The 18,543-nt window shown below is 35.6% G+C and overlaps 1 protein-coding gene across 1 annotated transcript in view; it reads right to left on the reverse strand.

Moving 5' to 3' along the window:
- Positions 1 to 18,543, reverse strand: part of lrfn1 (leucine rich repeat and fibronectin type III domain containing 1) — a 188,743-nt gene that overhangs the window by 79,029 nt on the left and 91,171 nt on the right. The window contains exon 2 of the mRNA XM_015382913.1: positions 1,881 to 1,932. The gene's annotated coding sequence lies outside the window, so the exon portion shown is untranslated. The remainder of the gene's footprint in view (positions 1 to 1,880; positions 1,933 to 18,543) is intronic.

Below are 18,543 nucleotides of genomic sequence, written 5' to 3' on the forward strand. Positions count from 1 at the left end.
GCAGATGGATGTAATGAAAATTACATCCATCTGCTAGGATGAAACAGAGCAGATGAGGGTGCCTGATATGACAGGAACAAACACGGGGAACAATATATCAACAAAAGAAGAGAGGACTAAGAAACGGCAAAGAGCTAAACCATTGACACAGGGAGGAGGAAAAATCACTTAAGACTAGTACATTGTAAAATAACTGCTAAACCTCTAATTACACATAAACTAGGACCAAAAAGCCGAGAATACCACACTCCTTCATATGCTTATACACTGTTTAAGGTTTTGCAGAGCCTTGAACTATGACTTGTTAATTTTCTTCTTATTATTTAACTTTATTTTACAGGAATAAGATTTGTAATTTTTTTAACTGTGTAAAATCCCAGTCAGCAGACTCATGGCAACCAAAAAGCACTCTTAAATTGGAGGGCAAAAGGACTTTCGCTTTTTTTTTATTTCTTTTTATATGTTTTGTCACCTATCCAGGAGTCTTTGTCAATTCTGTCAGCTTATTTAAAAACAGTTAAAGAAGCCCTTCTGTAAGTTAAAGTAAGATATTTTTGTTTTGTTTTTTTAGAAATCTTAAAATAAAAATTACCACACTGTTGCTCTTTCAGATATTTACCAGACTGTTGCTATCGGGTGGCATTTTTGAAAGTCTTACAAATATTCAATGTAAAAGGTCAACATTGAAAGAAAATGAACATTGAAATTTCAGACTAAGAAGACTATGTCCTTATAAAAAGATAATTATGTAAACTTGTCATCAGGAATAACCACTTTTTTTCCTTTTTCTGAGAAGTGATCAAAATCAGAATAGTTGTATTTTCTTACCCGTCCTGGTGAGCTAGAGTTTCGGTATACCCCATCTAAGGGGACGCGGTGTCTGTGTCTTACTGCCTTGAAATGTGCTGCCTTAAATTGCTTATGCAGGAATTTTACCAAAAGTAACACAAATGAAATTGCGGTTCAAGCTGAGTTTTTGTCATCTGAGAGTTCACTAGTGTGGTGGAGCAGCTATTAATAAAGTGCAAACAAAGCAACCTGCTGACAACCTGCTATTGTTTTTTTTAGCACATTAAAGATGTTTGCATGTTCTATAGCAACCTAATAAATAATTACTTCAATTAACTTAAACAGAGATTAAATATTCCCTTTCTATTCAGGGAAAAAATGCAATGAATTCCCGTAGTTATCCATGACCCATAACAACATATTCTCATGATTCATTCTCAAGGTGCTATAAACATGAGTGTATTAAGACATCTGTTGAGTGCATGCTTGGTTCATGTTCATGCAGCCCAGGGTCTTTTCTGCTCATGATCAGAGGGTCTGTTTTCCATATTGAGATAGGGAATTAAATTTGCAGGAACAGAGGATGCTGGGATTGCTGCAGGGTGGTAAAGCAGTGGCTCTGATAATGGCGCTGACTCCCATTCAGCAGCCTATACGGCAACCAGCCATGGCACCAAGCCAAGCCAGCCTCTGTGAGAGGATAGCTAAAAGAGTCTCCATGCATAAACCTTCTCTTTCTCTCCGATGTGTGCAAGTTTAAAGCTGCATGTGACAGCGACGAGGAGAAAAATGAAATGTTGTGCTTCAGAATTGCTCTGCAGCTCCATTAGAGTTAAAACATGGAAGAAAAGGCACTACAAATAGTGGAAAGTGTAGGCATTGCTTTTTTTCAGATTGTGCTTGCATGATGAATAGAATATGCAAACTCTGAGCAATCGATTATGTCAGTGTGATAACATGCTTTCAGCACATTGGGAGTAAAGTCCTTCTGTACTGCTTTGCAAAAAAAAAAAAAAAAAATGTGCTAGTGTTCATAGTCTAAAAGCAGGTTTTCTTATAAATGTATATACTTTAGAATCAAAAGAACTCACCCAAAACCTCGCCAGTGGTGGATACGCCTCACCCCCTTCACTTCAGGGCAGTCTGTAGAGAGAAATAAGAGGTCAGACTTAATCTGGTAGCACAGATTATATTTGGGGCTACGGCAGCAGTTCTAATAATGTAGGAATCAAATTAGTTTAGTCCGGAATTATATCTATGATTCAATCCCAGACTTTACATATATCATTTCATGTCCCTCAAGTAAAATTTAAAAGCAGAAAAATATATTTGTCCTTTGTCAATAAAGAGTAAATTTTCTGATTTATATGCATTGCTGATATTTTTGTTCAGTAGCATAATTAACCCTAGATCACTAGATGCTTTATTTAGCTTGGGGCTAGATTATCCCCAAACAAATAGTTTCTGCTAGAAAAAAGAGGTGCAACAAAGAAATGTAATGAAATATTGATATAAACTGAATGTCAATTATGTAAGTTTTGTTTTGAATGAAATATTGTTTCAATTCTGCCAAGTAGTCTAATTACAAACTTTCATCTTTCTTCATAATGTGGACTTAAAGGAAGAAATTACACATACAAAAAATAACTGAATATTTGATAATTGTCGGGACATACAGGCTATAAAGAATGTAATTCATGTGCAATAAACTGCAAACTTGCAATTAACTCATGCTCTGTGTTTTGAGTTAAATACATCAAAACAAGAAAAAAACATTTGAGGTAGAACTAAAAAATAGATATATTGGCTTTGATTCTGTCTCATTTTTCTTACCATATTCACTTTGTAAATAGTTCATTAGATCATTAATAAAGGGAGTAATAGCAACTGCTCTCATTCTGTCAGTCTGTCAAAATTGCGAACCAACCACTCAATCACTCAGTAAAACAGCATGAAACACATCATGCAAACTTCAAAGTAACATTTTTATATCCAGGTTTAGTTTCAATAAAAGAAAAGAAAAGTGTGAAAATAGATCTTTTAAAGAACACCTGCATTTATAGCTCAAAATTAGGCCACATGTACAGCCTCATATGATACTTGTACCTTATCTGTTCACAACGTTATGAAAGATAAGTAAAATACCTTAAAAATCATAATTTGCTGGATTTTCATATTTTCACTGTGAAAAACTGATAAAATATTGATATCTTAATTGAGGAACAACAATCTAGTAAAGAAAATTTTTCCCAGATCTGGCTTTAAATACACTGAAATCCAAGAGGCAACAGCACCACATATGAGAGGAGAGGGAAAGGCATCAGGTCTTTCCAAATCACTGTTCCACCTGAGTGAGGAGCAGGCCCCAGAAAATGAGCGATTAACTGTCAAAGTGTACAAAATGTGCATGTATGGATTTGCATAAAGAACAGAAGCAGTCTATTTATAAAAAAAAATAAATAAATCCGAAAACTTACATTAATGGGAAATAATTTGATCTGTGGAAAACAGGCTGCTAGTTGATTTGGCACAGAAACAAAAAAAAAAAAATGGTCATAATTTGTAAGAATCAAGATTTTTATCAATGTTCCTCTTAACATCGACCTTATTTTATGTAGTCAACTCCTTTTTGCATACCCAAAACGAAAAAGCAAATAAGCCCAAATTATGTGTGATACATAATTTGAAAGCTAACATCCTCTAGTTTCTGAAAATATAAATCAAAACAAAGGTGGCTAAAACACAAGCCTAAACTGTATCAGTCCAAACATGAGTCAAACTTGTCTTTTTTCTTCTCGAAAATAATAGGTCTTTTTTGAATACCAGTAACAAAGACATGCTTGAGAACAGGCACATGGCATTGTTTTTCATGTAGTCTGCATTATGTCAACAAGAACTGCAGAATATTTAAGACTTCTAGGTATAACAGTTCTAGAGATTTGGAACTTTTAACTTCATCAGCGTCTCCTAACCTCTTTAAAATATGCCAAATTATTCCAAATTGTGCTTATTGCTTTTACACAACAATTTTACCCTGAAAATCACACTGAGGCATTTTGATGGCCACAAAATATTTGTGAAGCAAATATTATTTTCATTTTTCTAACCTTCCATCTAATTATCTAACAGTTTGCAATGATCCAGGATTGGATCTGCCTCTAAGCCTTTATGCATGGCTCTATATCTGGTCTGCATTATTCAAATTAGCAATTTTTAGCCTCATTTTAAAGGAAATTTAATTGGCCAGAGAGCCAAGCATTGTGTGTGGCCATAACAAATAGCAGCTGGACTTACTGAGGAATACTATGTGGGGAGTAATGCTTAAAGTCAGCAGCTGAGAGGGAGCGCTTTGACGCTTTGAGGGCGTTAAATCTCAAAATAGGGCAGCCTACAATTTTGTTTTTAGGCTGCAAGGTGAGGAAAAGCATATCCAGATACATCTATGTTTACCTATGGTAATTAGGAAGACGTTAGCCTTACCTTTAAGGATTGAAGTTTACTGAAAAAAAACAGACTTTATGTGGCGATTTTTTCATCATGGAATGTTTTTATTAAGAATATGCTGGATTACGTCTGTGGTATAAACAATTGATGATTGGATTTATAATATGACTTCTGGACACCGTAAAAGGTATATGGTTGCAGCTCCTTTGATTTACCATGCCTATATATCTGTGTTAATTGTGCTTTGGTGCTCGCAGTGTCAATAAAATGAACTTGGTGGTTGAATTGTGGAGAATCTAATCTGTCTAGCAATGTGCTAACATGTCTAAATTGGAAACATTTAACAGGTTTATTTTCAAATGTACTGCTGTGTTTAATGTAAAAACACAAAATGGAGCGCCGGCGACCAGATGGATGTAATGAAAATTATTGACAAAGAATGCTGGATACAAACTAAACCATTCTTTTTTTTTTTAAGGCTGTGCACAAATTTCCTGATAGTATAAATTACTAAAGGCATTAGATAATGCACAAAGAATGAGGTGGCAGATCACCTTTTTGGGAGTTGCCCAGCTTTTTCATCAAGTAATAGTGAGTCAAGAAACACAGTAGTGCCTGCTACCTTAGTCAGACACAAAAATAAAACTTCACACCTGGGATGCTGTGAAGATGCACCGACGCAGGTGTAGAAGCCAGCCCTCCAGTTTTCTGTCAGCTAGTGTTTCCTTTTGGTATTTTATCTTAATAAAATATTCTGCAATTTGTCATGTGTGAGCTGACAGCCCCCTCACCTCTGCATCACAACAACCCAAGCATGATACAGAGAGAGCTTCCTCTCTGAGCCAGTCTAAATGAATTTGTTTGTATTAGTTTAGTTTTGCATGCATTAAGCAGAGTGTTGTGCATTCAAGCGCATTTCTGCTCCACCCCTCTGATCCAACATGATAAGTGACAGAGGTGTGAAAAGAGACAAATCATCTTTTTTTTCCTGCAATGCTTTACCTTGACACAAGCTGTTCTACATGCCTTTTTTTGTTTGTCTAGCACAGCAGAGACATGCCTAAAAGCAACAATAAAAATATGGTTCTCCCAAAAACCTTAAATATTTAGATAACTGTAGTAACTCCGATGGGCAAATTATCTTTTTTTTATCTATTAATTTATTAAAACTTTTTTTTACCTCCAGAGAAACAAATAAACAGTTTTTGTTAGATATTATAAGTCAATTAAGCACAGGCCAGCTGGATCTAGAGGAATCATTATAAAGTGTTTTAAATATGCATCTGTAGGCTGGTGTTGATTACATTAGTTACTGTTTTCATCACCCAGAAAATATAGCAATCATATACAAACAATCAAAGCAAAAGAATTACTTTCAGTCCAAAACTGGAGCATAAATATGCAGTTTTTTATTTAATTCAATTTTAAATACACAAAAAAAAGTAATGTGTGACTCATGTTTTTGGTATGCTAAATAAGTAGAATGCACTTAAAGAATATAAAATTAAACAACCTGACTGGTGTTAAAATGCCAAGCAAATGCTGAGTATCATAACAAACTATGATGTGGAATAATCTGATAATTTTTTTTTCTTCACAATATCTGTCTATATAGTAAAAATGTAATAATGATCGTACATTTTTTTTTAGGACAACTATATCATATATGAAATATCAATATGTTGACCTTTTATATCCATACTGTATTCCACTTTAACACACCAGGAAGCAGGTTTGGGCAAGCTGGTTTTGTTGAGTAATATAGATCAAATCTTTTTTTATCCTTAAACAGATTGCCCTCAAAATCTCGGTGTGCAGCTGATAAGAGGTTATGGATGCAAACTCATACATATCAGCGTTAGAAACAACCCAAATTACAATAATCTAATTAATTGGAAATTAAAGAATTTCTGATTTCTGGCTTGCAGTATTTCTTGTATTCTTGTTGCACTGTAGAGCTAAACAATTTTGCCGAAATCCCAAAGTGTGATTATTTCGAACCAATATTGCAATTGCTATTTTATTTCAATTTTCCTTTGCACTAACCACAAGCTTGTAGATGTTTTATTTAAGGGTTTCAGTTTTTTCATGACCTTAAAAACCTGCTTGTCCAGAGTCCATACTTGCAAGACTGTACTGTAACCTTTGTGTGAAAAAGCGCTAACCTCTACTCACATGCACGAATCTGCATGCTAGCTGCAACTCTCTCTACCTTTCTCTGTGGTGGCAAAACCACTTTGAGTGCATAACCGCCAACTAAAGCACTGCGTTGAAAAATTGAATGTATTTCTCTTGTTAAATGTAGCTTGACCAAAATTGAGTGTGATTTGAAAATTACATTTTGTTAAATTGCAATTATATTGCAAATAAGATCCATTGCCCAGTCATATTTCATGGATATAAAAAAAAGTAAATGATAGGGACAAGCCATTATAGCATGTGACCAGAGATTATACATTTCATCAGGCAAAGTTTGTATGCAAATTCAACAACATCAAATACTATCTAGGCCAGTGAACGCAGCTGTTTAACATCATTACCTTATCAGAGACATGAAGTAATCATAAGAAGGGATGGACTTTGAGCTGGAAGGATAGGACTTTAATTATAGAGTGGGCCAGAATGATGGAAGAGTGGCTGTGTATTTGGACAAAAACCTGAAATAAAGTAATCAATAAAATGCAAAATGTGAATAATGGCCCGGACAGGAATAAAATTGGTCTGGTTAGCTGTATCTACAGAATGCTAGGTTTTTCTTATATGGATATTGATGTGTGCAAAAACAACACTAAAAAGAAAACTACTGAGAAATTTTGGTGAGAATGTGAGAAGCAGCATTCTGGATACAGCTGCAGCTGCCTGACTAACTTTTTAGGCATACATTGCTGCAGTAATCAGTTATGCTGAAGATGAATGCATGAATTATTTTTAAGGTTCTGCTGAGACATAAGCCCTTTCATTCTAGAGATTTAGAGGTGATAAAAGCCTGACTTTTTTTTTTTACCATCTTTATATGCCTTTAAAGGTTCAGGTCTGTGTAATCATTAGATAAAGATTACAGTATGAGCATCATTGGTGGTTTCTGACTGTATTATCTGGAGCTCAGTACTAACTTTTGAATGCTCTTCTTTTGTTCCAAAATCTATTATTCCATCTTCATTTTCATTCAGCTGAAGACAATGTTGGTACATCCAGGTGTTGAGTTCTTTCCTTGTCCAAGTGGATCATCAAAATAAGTGGTCTTCCTAATTGCCAATCATTCTGGTGAATTGTTTAGGTAAGGTAGTCCTACTTGCTCGTCCCCATCTTCACTTACTTGTCAAGTCTGATATAGTGGAAAAATTGCATATCTTCTTTTGGAAAGTAAGCTTGTATGAGCGATGCAAAAAGCAACTTTTAAACATGCACAAGGAGTAATGGGCTCATGCATGCTCTCACATACGTTTAATAGGCGTTCCTTCTCTGGAGCAGGTACAGGGTTGTGCATTTATTTTTAAGAGTGGGGAGGTCTGGTCTTTTCAAAAAATTTGTGAAAATCCTCCACTAAACCTTTAACATCTGAGTTAGGGAGAGCTTGTACAGTAGATATTAAATATATAGAGGTCCAGAGACTTACCTTTGGGGGATGTACAATGTGATTTTTATGGTCTCTGATGAAAAGTCATCTGGTAACACAAAGAGGGTGTTTAGCTGTTGAAGCACAGCTTTTTCAATTTTATTAATGATGGAAATTTTTCAGATGGGCCTGTACTTCAGCAGTAGCAGCTTCTCAGAGTTGCAGTTTTTCAACAGTGGTTTGATAATTGGTTTTTTAGAGGAGGAAAAGCTGACAAAAGGGTGGCCTTTTTTGTTTGAGTTAAATCATATATCTATGACAGGTAGAGCTTTCTTAAGAAAGAATGTGGGTAAAACATTGAGACACAAGAGGTAAGAGCTTAGTTGATGTACAATATTTTCTGTCTTTTTTTTTGTGGTTTAGTTGGTGAAATTGAGAAATTTTGTGAAGATCAGCTCTAGTAAGAAACAACTTTGGTCCTGGATATAATATGGATGTACAGGCTGGCCTAATCATATGGGTTTTCTTGTTGCAGGCCTTGATAAAGCGGAATTCAGATGTTACAGTCACAGTAGGGTTTATTAGTCTACCATGGCTAATAAAAATTTGCATTGTTAATCTTTGCTAATGATCTAAAAGAAAAAGATTCTCTTGCATTTTTCCCTTATGAGTTATATCTGTAAATTCTCTCTTTATAGATGTTATAGTACACTTGGAGTTCAGACTTTTTACATTTCCATTTAGATTTTCTACATACCCTTTTTTTTTTATCTATTTCAAGCACAGCATTCACCATTGACACTTTTCCCAGATACAACCTTTACTTTAATTGGAGCAATTAAATCAATGATGTCTGAGATTTTGTAATAAATGTTATCTACCAATTCATTAACTGAGTCATAGGGCAAAGTAGTGAAGGAGAAGTGAATCTAGTTAAGTGTTTCAGTATCATCATCCTCAAAGATTGTCTCTTGGCTGAGTCATTGGAAATCATGCTTTTGTAAATAATAAGTGGTCATATAGGGCAGCATCAGTTACTGAAAGGACTGTTAGGGATAACCAAGTCTAAAATATGTTGCTGTTTGAAATAATTGAACTTTACTGATCTCACATTGGAGAAATTTACCTCTGCATTTAACCCATCCCCTTGGGGAGCAGTGGACTGCCAGCGTGGGGCGCCAGGGGAGCAATGTGGGATCAAGGGTCTTGCTCTGAGACCCAGAGTGGCAGTCTTTTGGAGTGGGGCTCAAACTCAGAACCTCAGGATTCCAAGCTCTATGCCCTAACCAAGAGCTGTTTAATATTTTAAATATGCTGTTTAATATGTTAAGTGAAGCCAATGTTTCTTAGCAGCTCACATAGTTCTATTGCACTGGCCTGTAAATATTCAAGAACATGGTTCAAACTGGACTCTTTATCTGGAGAGTCACATATTCCAAAGATTAACATGCCTGAAGCTGAACAAGGTCAACAGCTCTCTAGAAGCCTTCATAGCAAATTCCACTGGTCTGTGAAAAACCAAGCAGTCCAGTACACTTGCCCGTTTTTAAATGTATTTACAATCTTAGACTGGTGAGATGACTGATAACTTTAGCAGTTAGCTTGGAGTAGCAAATGCACATTGTGTTAGTTACAAAACACGGACGTTTTGCTTACAACTGACTCCAGCTGACTTTAAACCGATAGTCATATAATTAGGCTTGTTCACACAAATATTCCATTCTTCTCAACGATTTACTATAGTGGCCAATAACTGATATTGTGAATAAGAGGTTGTCTACAAATGTTTTTAAAAATATTCAAGACATATTTTTACTTTTTTCAAGTAACTGTATTTTCCTTGACTTTACTTAGAGTAACGCTGCATTAAGGCAATGAGAAAAGAATACGTAAAGCATTGCTTAAATGATTTCTAGAATCCTCTTTAAATGCCAGAACTGTTCTAAGGACCCATGTATTTTCTACCTGCTGGAAAAGTGGGGACAAACACACGGAAATAACAGCTACTGAGCTTTTAGGGGGAAAGAATGAAGCTGCTTTCTACTTCTTTATCCCTGGGTAATAATAACAACTTAAGAGAAACACTGTTTCCCCTCCGTCAAATCTAATTACCAAAACAGCAATCTTGATTAGAATCTCAACAGTCTGTTTTATCAGTAGCAGCCACTGCTTTGCAGTATATTTGTCCAAACAAGCCATATTTACCAACCTCTTTCCTAAGTGCAAACATGGCAAGCCTAAAGAAAGGACCCCGACACTGAGAGCATCCTTCAGAGTTTGTTCTGCAGGCATTGATCAAACGAAATGGGCTTCTTCATTGCCTTTATCGTCTGTGACTCACTGAGTGTTGCCCTAAAACAAAGTAATAGCAACATTTGAAATCAAATCTAACATTTCAAATTTCTTTTCTTCAGCATGCTGGTGCATGGTGCATGATGGCTTGGCGTTATGGCTGACCTACAGTAGCGATGTAAGAAACAAAGTTTTATGGATGCTACTCTTCACTGAAATGCCCTTTCTATGTCCTTATCCTCTGAAGAACTCAGCTCTCAGAAATAGATTAATGCACACTAGACCAACTCTCTTACTCCAGAGCTTTTCATGTTGCTTTTGCTACGTATTGTGAATGCATGCTAACTGCTGCTACACCTACCCATCAAGCTCCCACACATGAAGCACTTGCATATACACTCAAAGGGAGGGAAAAGATGATGATAGTAGGAGGGTTTCTAGTTCGCATTTAGGCTATGGCTGTTTTTTTTCTCCTGTTTTTTTAGGTTACAATCACTGTAATAGGATGTGCACTCAAATACAAAAGCAGTTTTGTTTTAAAACAGCTTTTAAAGATCAAATGTCACAAAAACCCACACACTGTCTCTTGCTAGTTCTTTACAGTACCTCTGCCACAAATGGTGTGCAGCTCTGAATGCATCTTCCATTATAGTTTTATAAAAACAGAACTCTCTAAATATAAATATGAATTTATACCTTATAACTATATTAAACTAATATGGTAGTTTTTTGACTGATAAACATGCACAAATTTTGAAAACATTTGGTATTGGTAATTACAAAAGATTTAAGCTGTAGAATTTTGGTTCAAGACGATAAGCTTGGAGCATCTCAGCCATCTTCAGCCCACATCATTATAGACACTGCTGGTCTTACAAGATGAAAAATTCCAATGTTTGCACATGTGCCCAGTTGGAAAAAAACAACAACAGATTAATAGGAAGAATTTTAAACTCAATGATATTATTTTAGGACACTGGAGACTAATTACCAATATTGTTTTCTTTAAACAGTGCTGAAGGAAGATGCTGTTTTACACCTGCACCACCTCTCTCCTTACCATGCAAGCAAGATGAATTTTCACAAAATTTGTGAAATCACAAACTTCCTAAAATAATGTACATCTTGCCATAAGCCAACACCTATGTTAGCCTTGATACACAAATGTTTCGGACCAAAGAAATGCAGTGACCTGTATGATGTCAACGTGTCAACCACAGGCAGAAGGAAGAAGCAAAACAAACATGGCTGTGCCAGTTTTAGCTAAAACACCCTCTGTGTCCTTTTGAAAAATGAGCAAAAGGATGCGTTTTTTTGCCTTTATGGATGAGAAGATTATTGCGCATTCCTCCTGACCAAATTTGGTAACAATTTGTTTTATCAGTTAACTTTGCCAGTTGTGAAATCAAGAAAGCTACTAGTGCTGCTGGGACTGGCAAAAAAGTTGACATAGTAGGCAGATACCCAATCAGCTGAAAGAATTTACTGAATGTTCCTCCCTTTTGCAAACACACTATACATGAGGCTTCCCAGATTGGTTCCCTATATAATTAAAATTGAACTACATCAATCTGGTTTATGCAATGTTAGTCCTTTTCAAAACACTCCAAGAAACTCATCCCAGGGACACGTCATACAACTCTCACCATGCTAGGGACAAAATGCTTCTACTGACAGATCCTATCCTCTTTTGCCCGGATTCTTTCTCCCAGTAGATTCCACTGGGGAAATAATCTAAATGGCAAGCCAAAAATATTAATTCCTTGACTCTTGCTCAAGTTAAATGGGCCTACTGGCTATTTCAGAAACATATTCTGCAAAAAGACTTTCTGCAGCTTTTCTGTGAGTAGCAGACTGGAACCATGTAGCATTCAAAAGAAACAAGGTCCCTCGCTATGTCACTTGAACACAGACCCATCCAGCACAGCCTTGGCTAAGTTTTCCTGAACAACAGAGATGCCTCAGCTGTCCTTACCTGTCCGATCACGTCATCATTTTATTGATTATGGTTTTCAATTATTTTATTTTATTCCTATTTGTATAAATATAAGTTTACTTTAGTGTGACTAGTATTACTTGAGCTAATGTTTGACTTGAAATGAATATTTTTTGTTAACAAATACTTATATTATCAGTAGGAGTTGTTGTGAATTTATTCCATATACTTCCAGAATTAACAGTTTGACCATGATTTGAGATTGATTAATTTGTTTTCCTAACACATAGCCAGCTGTTCACAGAACGACATATGACAGTGGGAAAGTTATTTGATTAAATAAAAAGTTACAGCAGCATTTCATTGCACAACATTCTTTTGCCTTCCTGCAGGAGGGCATTGAAAATAACTTTAACCTATTTACGCATCGTCCTTTCTTTTAAATGGTGAAAGAAGTTGTGACTAATTAAACAAATAAATAACTACTTCATATGAAATTTACCCTGTTGTATATACAAATTTATGTCCAGCTAATCCCAGCCTGCCTCACGTTATTCTGTTGAAAATTCATCAGCACAAATAATCAGGCACTATAAATTTACACAAAAAGAAAAATGTTATGGTACACCTCCTTTAATGAAAGAAACTCCCACAATGATCACATAAATAACTTGAATCTGATAAAAGTAGTAATAAATACAATTCCATGAAAATGAACAAATAAAAGCCAGACACTACTTTTTAACCACAAATTAAAAGAATTTAGAACATAAATTAAGGAAATAAGCATTAATTTAGTCACATTCGTGTAATTTCTGTGACCATTGTAAGAGTAGTAGTAGTAGTAGTCTTCTACCCAGCCAAAGCGTACGAAGTGGTTGTGCTGTGTCTGACTTCAATTCAGATGACCCCGATTCAACACACCTCCAGCGCCTTCTTCACCATCGTAGCTAAAGCTTCATTAGAGTGTCATTCCTCCCAGACTCTTACTGCGTTCCCTGTCTCATCTCAACCGGCCTGGCAGAAAACCGCCATGTTGAGCCTGGTTCTGCCAGAGGTGTTAGGTTTTATACGTAAAATATTTCTAGATCTCATATAATCTAGCCAGATTATTATTAGAATAATATGCATATTTATATAGCTGCTGAGTTTCAGTGATAAATATTTTTTTTGCTACAGCATTTACAGAGCCGGCATGGAAACCGGCATTTCTCTTCAACAGCCTTCCTCAAGGACAAACATCTATTTGTTCAGAGTTTCATGATGACTTCAGAGCACAGGATGGGGCAGCTTTTTGGGAAACTGGGAGCTTTTATGTATTTTTTTTTTTTTACCTCCATGAATAACTGAATAAACAGTTTATTTTGTTCTTTCTATGTGTTTTTATTCATAGTTCCCAAAGAAGGTTGTAGAGGGACATGACAGGTTAAAAATGTCTATTGAACATGTAGAGCTTAAACATGGAGGAAAAAGGAGTTTGTTGGTAATATATTGGATTTATTTCAATGTCAAATCAATACTGATGGTAGAGCCAGTTTCCTACTACAACATTTGTAAAAAAGAAATAGTGAGAGCCAGGAAGTTGCATATCTAAAACTCTATCTTCAGTTAAACGTATGACTTTTCCTTCATTGGTAATTTCTCTAGAGATTTGCAGTGCAGAGACACTGTTTAATTATACAAGTCGGAATATCTGTCTCAGCATCTTTGCAAGCAAATTTCCTGATAACACCAATTTCAACAGTTAACGCTGCCTTAAACAACAAACATTATCTGTGAACACTTTACAATCCCAGCCTACTGATTGCTGATCTGTAACTATATAGCCAGACATGAGTATAGGATACATTTGGCCTTACTTACATGATAAAAAAGAGCCACAATGTTTTAGATTCAAGTCGAAAATACTTCTTAAGGATACAGTAGCTTTGATTGCTGCTCCAGTTAAAACATTGAAGAACACTAACTAGCAAAACAAATATAAAGGTTGCAAGACCATGAACATGTTATTCTTGTGGTCATAAAAATGCTTCTACTCTATGTTAAAATCAGAGGCTTTTAGTCATGCCACTCAAACATTTTGATGTTTGTTGTCTCAGCAGGCTAGCCTCAATCTCCCATTGTAAAACATTTTTTTCTTTTGATATAGCGGAGAGTTATGCTGAGGCAGTTCCATTTAATGCCAGGGTTACCATTAGGCAAAACTAAACAGTTGGCTGGGACCCAACTTCCTGAGAGACCCATACAAATCTCATACAACTATGGTTGATACATTTGTACTTATTTGTGCACATTAGTAATATTTTTCATTAAAGTCCTTTATTACTGCCTTTTGCCCTTAGACTTCCTGAGATATACACTGGATCCACCGCAACCCTGACAGAATAAGACGGACGAAATGGGTGAATGGATCTTTTAACTAAAATGCCATCAGAAGGCTTATTGCATTAGGTGGGTCTCAAGACATCCTTCAGTCTCCAAGACATTGGTACAAAACCGCACACTTCCAGAATCCAGGAGGATAGCACCAAAGCATATAACAACAAACAAAATGAAGAAGGCGAAATGTGAAGAGAAAAAAAAAGAAAAGAGGGATGAAAATAAGATACCGCACTGGCACTGAAAGTAGGAGAAAAAAAGAAGGAAAGCAGAAAGCTGCCCTCAAAGTTATGAAAAGTGTCCACCTTCATCACTTCGGCAGCAGCAGTAACAACACCCAACTGGAGCATAACAATAATGTTAACACCTGTTGGAGAGGTCTGCGTCATTTGGTGATGCACAAGTAGTGAGTATAATAACTGTTGAATGGGAAGTTTGTTCTTTCATACTAATATGTATTTATTATCCCATTGAAGACAAAAAAGCTCACGGGTAATTTTTGGAAAAAAGCTTAATTTTGTGCTATTGATGATGAAGAATTAACCATTTAGGCTTTTCATGTTGAATTTCCAGGAAAATTTCAGGCTTTAGGGATACTTTCTAGAAATCCCAAATTGGTTTTACAGGTTATTTTGCAATTTTTTCAGTCCTTTATGTTAGATTGTGCATTCTTTTATCAACAACTACTTACTCTGGATTAAAATGATTCTTGTTAGAGTTATAGCTTTGAATTATTATTGTTTAAACATCCTGTGCTATTGTTTACTGCTGTAAATGTTTAAGGTTGATCTAATTTTAAATGATTTTATCTATGTTTTGTGACAATAAATCCTGTTTTTTTTAGATGTGTCATGGCTTGCCGAAAAACAATTTTTTAAAGCCTTTGGGCTTAAGCTTTTATCAAAAAAAAGAAGGCTTTTTCAGTCAATCATAAATATCGATATTTAATTATTTTGGGCTTCTAGGTGTACTGATTGAATAGTTTGAAAAGTTATTACACAATTCGGTAAATATAGAGCTCCTCAAGATAATACTTTTTTAGGGAGAAAATAAAAAGACTAGAAAAAAGAAAAAACTGTGAAAACATGGACAAAAAAAAAACCGGAGACAGAAAGATAAATGGAAAAAAAGAGGAAAATAAGTAAAAAATTATAAAAGAAACAGAAAAAATGCAGACTAAAGGGAAAGAAATAAAAAAAATAATAATAAAAGAAAAAAGCCAGGAGAAAAGGAAGAAAAAAAAAGGTGAAGAAGGAAAGGAGTAAAATGAAAGAAGCAAAAAGCGTAAGGGACATGGTAGATAATGGAATAGAAGACAGGGACAGAATGCATAACAAAGAATGCATGTGTGCTCTCTTAAAATTATTCTGCATGATTCACCTTTTCCTTTGTGTGTTGTCCTCAAGTGGTCTAATGAAATATCTCTCAAATATTTCGATATTTAATTTGACAAAATTGATATTAATTTAAAAATATGCCAAATATATCTTCAATTTAAAAATCTATATTTATAAGCAAGCATTCATTTCATTGTTTTACTATTATACTGTATAACACTTAAACCCCCAGCCAAAAATGTTTGCACTGCATCACTATTAAGATCTAATCCGGTATGTCTACTATCTGCTTTTTTCCCGACTTTTTAAGAAGAATTTCGCCTCAGCAAGCCTAGCAACACAGATCAAGTTAAAAAAATAAATGCCCTACCATCACTGCCTTAATAAAAATAATGGTTTAAACAACACATTGTGTTTGTGGGCCTTCGTCATCCCTGTCTGCTGATCTATGATCAATTGACTACATTCTAGCAAATGTTTGGTATCAGTAAAGCTTAAAAGCAGGAGCTAAACACACTTATTAATCCTAAGCTTATTAACACTACTGTTGTTGGAAATTACTTTTAAGAATTCAGAGAAAACGATTGATTTTAAAATTGGCTCTATACAACTAATTGACCCACTACTCTACAGTATATATCCCTAACAGATGACATATAATCAAAGAGAGAAAATTTAAGGGGAAATATAGCTCATGCTAATTAATCAAACTTGTAAAAAATTGGTTTCAGTGTTTATATAATGCTTTTAGGAGTAAAAAGAATGAAAACTTCCAAACCCATATGCTGGAGGGATTCTATTAAAAAAAACAAAAGTTATAGATTTATAGGTGAAGCTTACAAAAAACAATGACATATGACAATCTCCTCACATGTTAAAACTTACTTATTCATAAATAACGGAATTAACACAGAAGTTTGATACTTATTCAGAACACTGGACATCAAACCAGTTGGATAATTATTTTAACCAGAATTTGAGCATATCTTGCATTGTTTTGTTTTAAACACATCAGTGTGTAATAGAGGGAGACATGATTAAGCTTTTAAATTGTGTGTTTTCATTTTATTTTCCGCTTTAATATTTATGCTGTCTTTGGGAAGCACTTTCTGTTTTCTATCTGCAAGGACTGCTACATAAATTGTTTACCTAACCTCTGTTTACCTAACCTAAAATTAGCATCTGCTTTAATCCGATGCATGGCTCAATTGAGTGCTTGGCTTTTCCTCACATCATCACTATCTTCCAAATTTCCTCAGACAATCCTGGAACACAGATTCAAAGATAGCATATGGTCCTCTTAGCATGCCCACAGTTGGCACACTGACCATAACATGCCCCCTCAGGGCAGCTAGTGTGACCTCTAGAGATGAGATAGCTCTAGAAAAAAGCGACAACCAAAGGCAAAGCACAAGCTAGTGCTGCAGAGAACTGGAACACTTCAGAACACAGAGATAAAACTGAGGGAGTAAAATAATCTAGAAAAATAATGAGTAAATTTTAAATTTTTAAGTCTTTTCCATCAGTAATCAGCTGTGACTCCTTGGTTAACAATGGAAAGATCTGTGAGGTAAAGACAGTGACACTAAGCATTAATACAAGTTGCCTAAGAGCATCACATCAAATAAGGGATGCTCTAATTATTCCTCTGGTTAAGTAGCTATTTTTATTGAGGGAAAAAAAAAAGCCGAAGCAAGATTTAAAAGTTACTTCTGAGCTAGAGATATAAGTCATTGAACCAAAGAGAGGCAGGCATTGAGACATCTGCTATAAAAAAAAATACAGTATACAGAAAACAAAAAAATGTGTTAAAGTAGCCAAAGAGGTCAAGCTGGTTATTCATGAAAAAAATACACACAAGACAAGGATCAGAGTTCCCCTCAATTCTTGATGAGTCAGGGAAGATAGTCTCTGCTGCTAATGATCTGATGCCCTGGTTGTAAGCTCTTTCCCGTGTGCAAACTGCAGTCTCTGATGATGTCCACACAGCTATTTATACACTCAGGCATGCTCAGCACATTTACCAGCACCGCATAAATATCAGAAGGTATGAGTGGTGCTACACAAGAGGAGATGGGTTAGCTTTCCCACATCCTCATCTCGCTTTCTATTGCTCACCCAGGAATGCATCACTTTTGACTTGTGTCGTTTTTGCCTGTACCTCAGTGCCAAAAATTGTCTCTCAAAGTGGTAAAATATGAAAAATGCATTCAATAATGCCGACAATAAATTTGTGAGTAGAATAATAAAGTTGCTGCTTATAGGAGTTGGTGCTTTTATATATATATATATATATATATATATATATATATATATATATATATATATATATATATATATAGTAGTGATAGGCAGTAGTGATAGATATGGCAATTACAAGCGACAGCAACATCAAGAAGAAGGAACATAAGCTAGAAAAGATGTGGAAAGTTAGAGCAGCAGTGGTGCCAGTGGTAACTGGAGCAAACCAGAGGTCTCTGTCCAGAAGAGTGCAGTCCTAAGAACAGCTAAGATACTGTGCAGAACCCTCAAATTCCAGAGGACCCGAGCTTGAGGATGACACATACCACATATGTAGTGAGGACCACGTGTTGACTCCCATTGACTTCCCTTGAATTTCAACCATTTTCAACCCTTTCTATAGCCTGGGTGCCAGTCCGAACTTAGTCCCGCCCACAAGGTTTGAGTTCGGGGAAGTTCGGTCAGGCTCTGCTCCATAGTAGCGCGAGTATTAAAGCCCACTGTCAGGCGATCCAATCAAATTGTCAGGGCGGGCTTTATACGATGATGGACAGATGATCAAGAGTAAC

Source organism: Cyprinodon variegatus, unplaced genomic scaffold (assembly GCF_000732505.1).
Source record: "Cyprinodon variegatus isolate N-32 unplaced genomic scaffold, C_variegatus-1.0 Scaffold14, whole genome shotgun sequence".
Classification (NCBI taxonomy): Eukaryota; Metazoa; Chordata; class Actinopteri; order Cyprinodontiformes; family Cyprinodontidae; genus Cyprinodon; species Cyprinodon variegatus.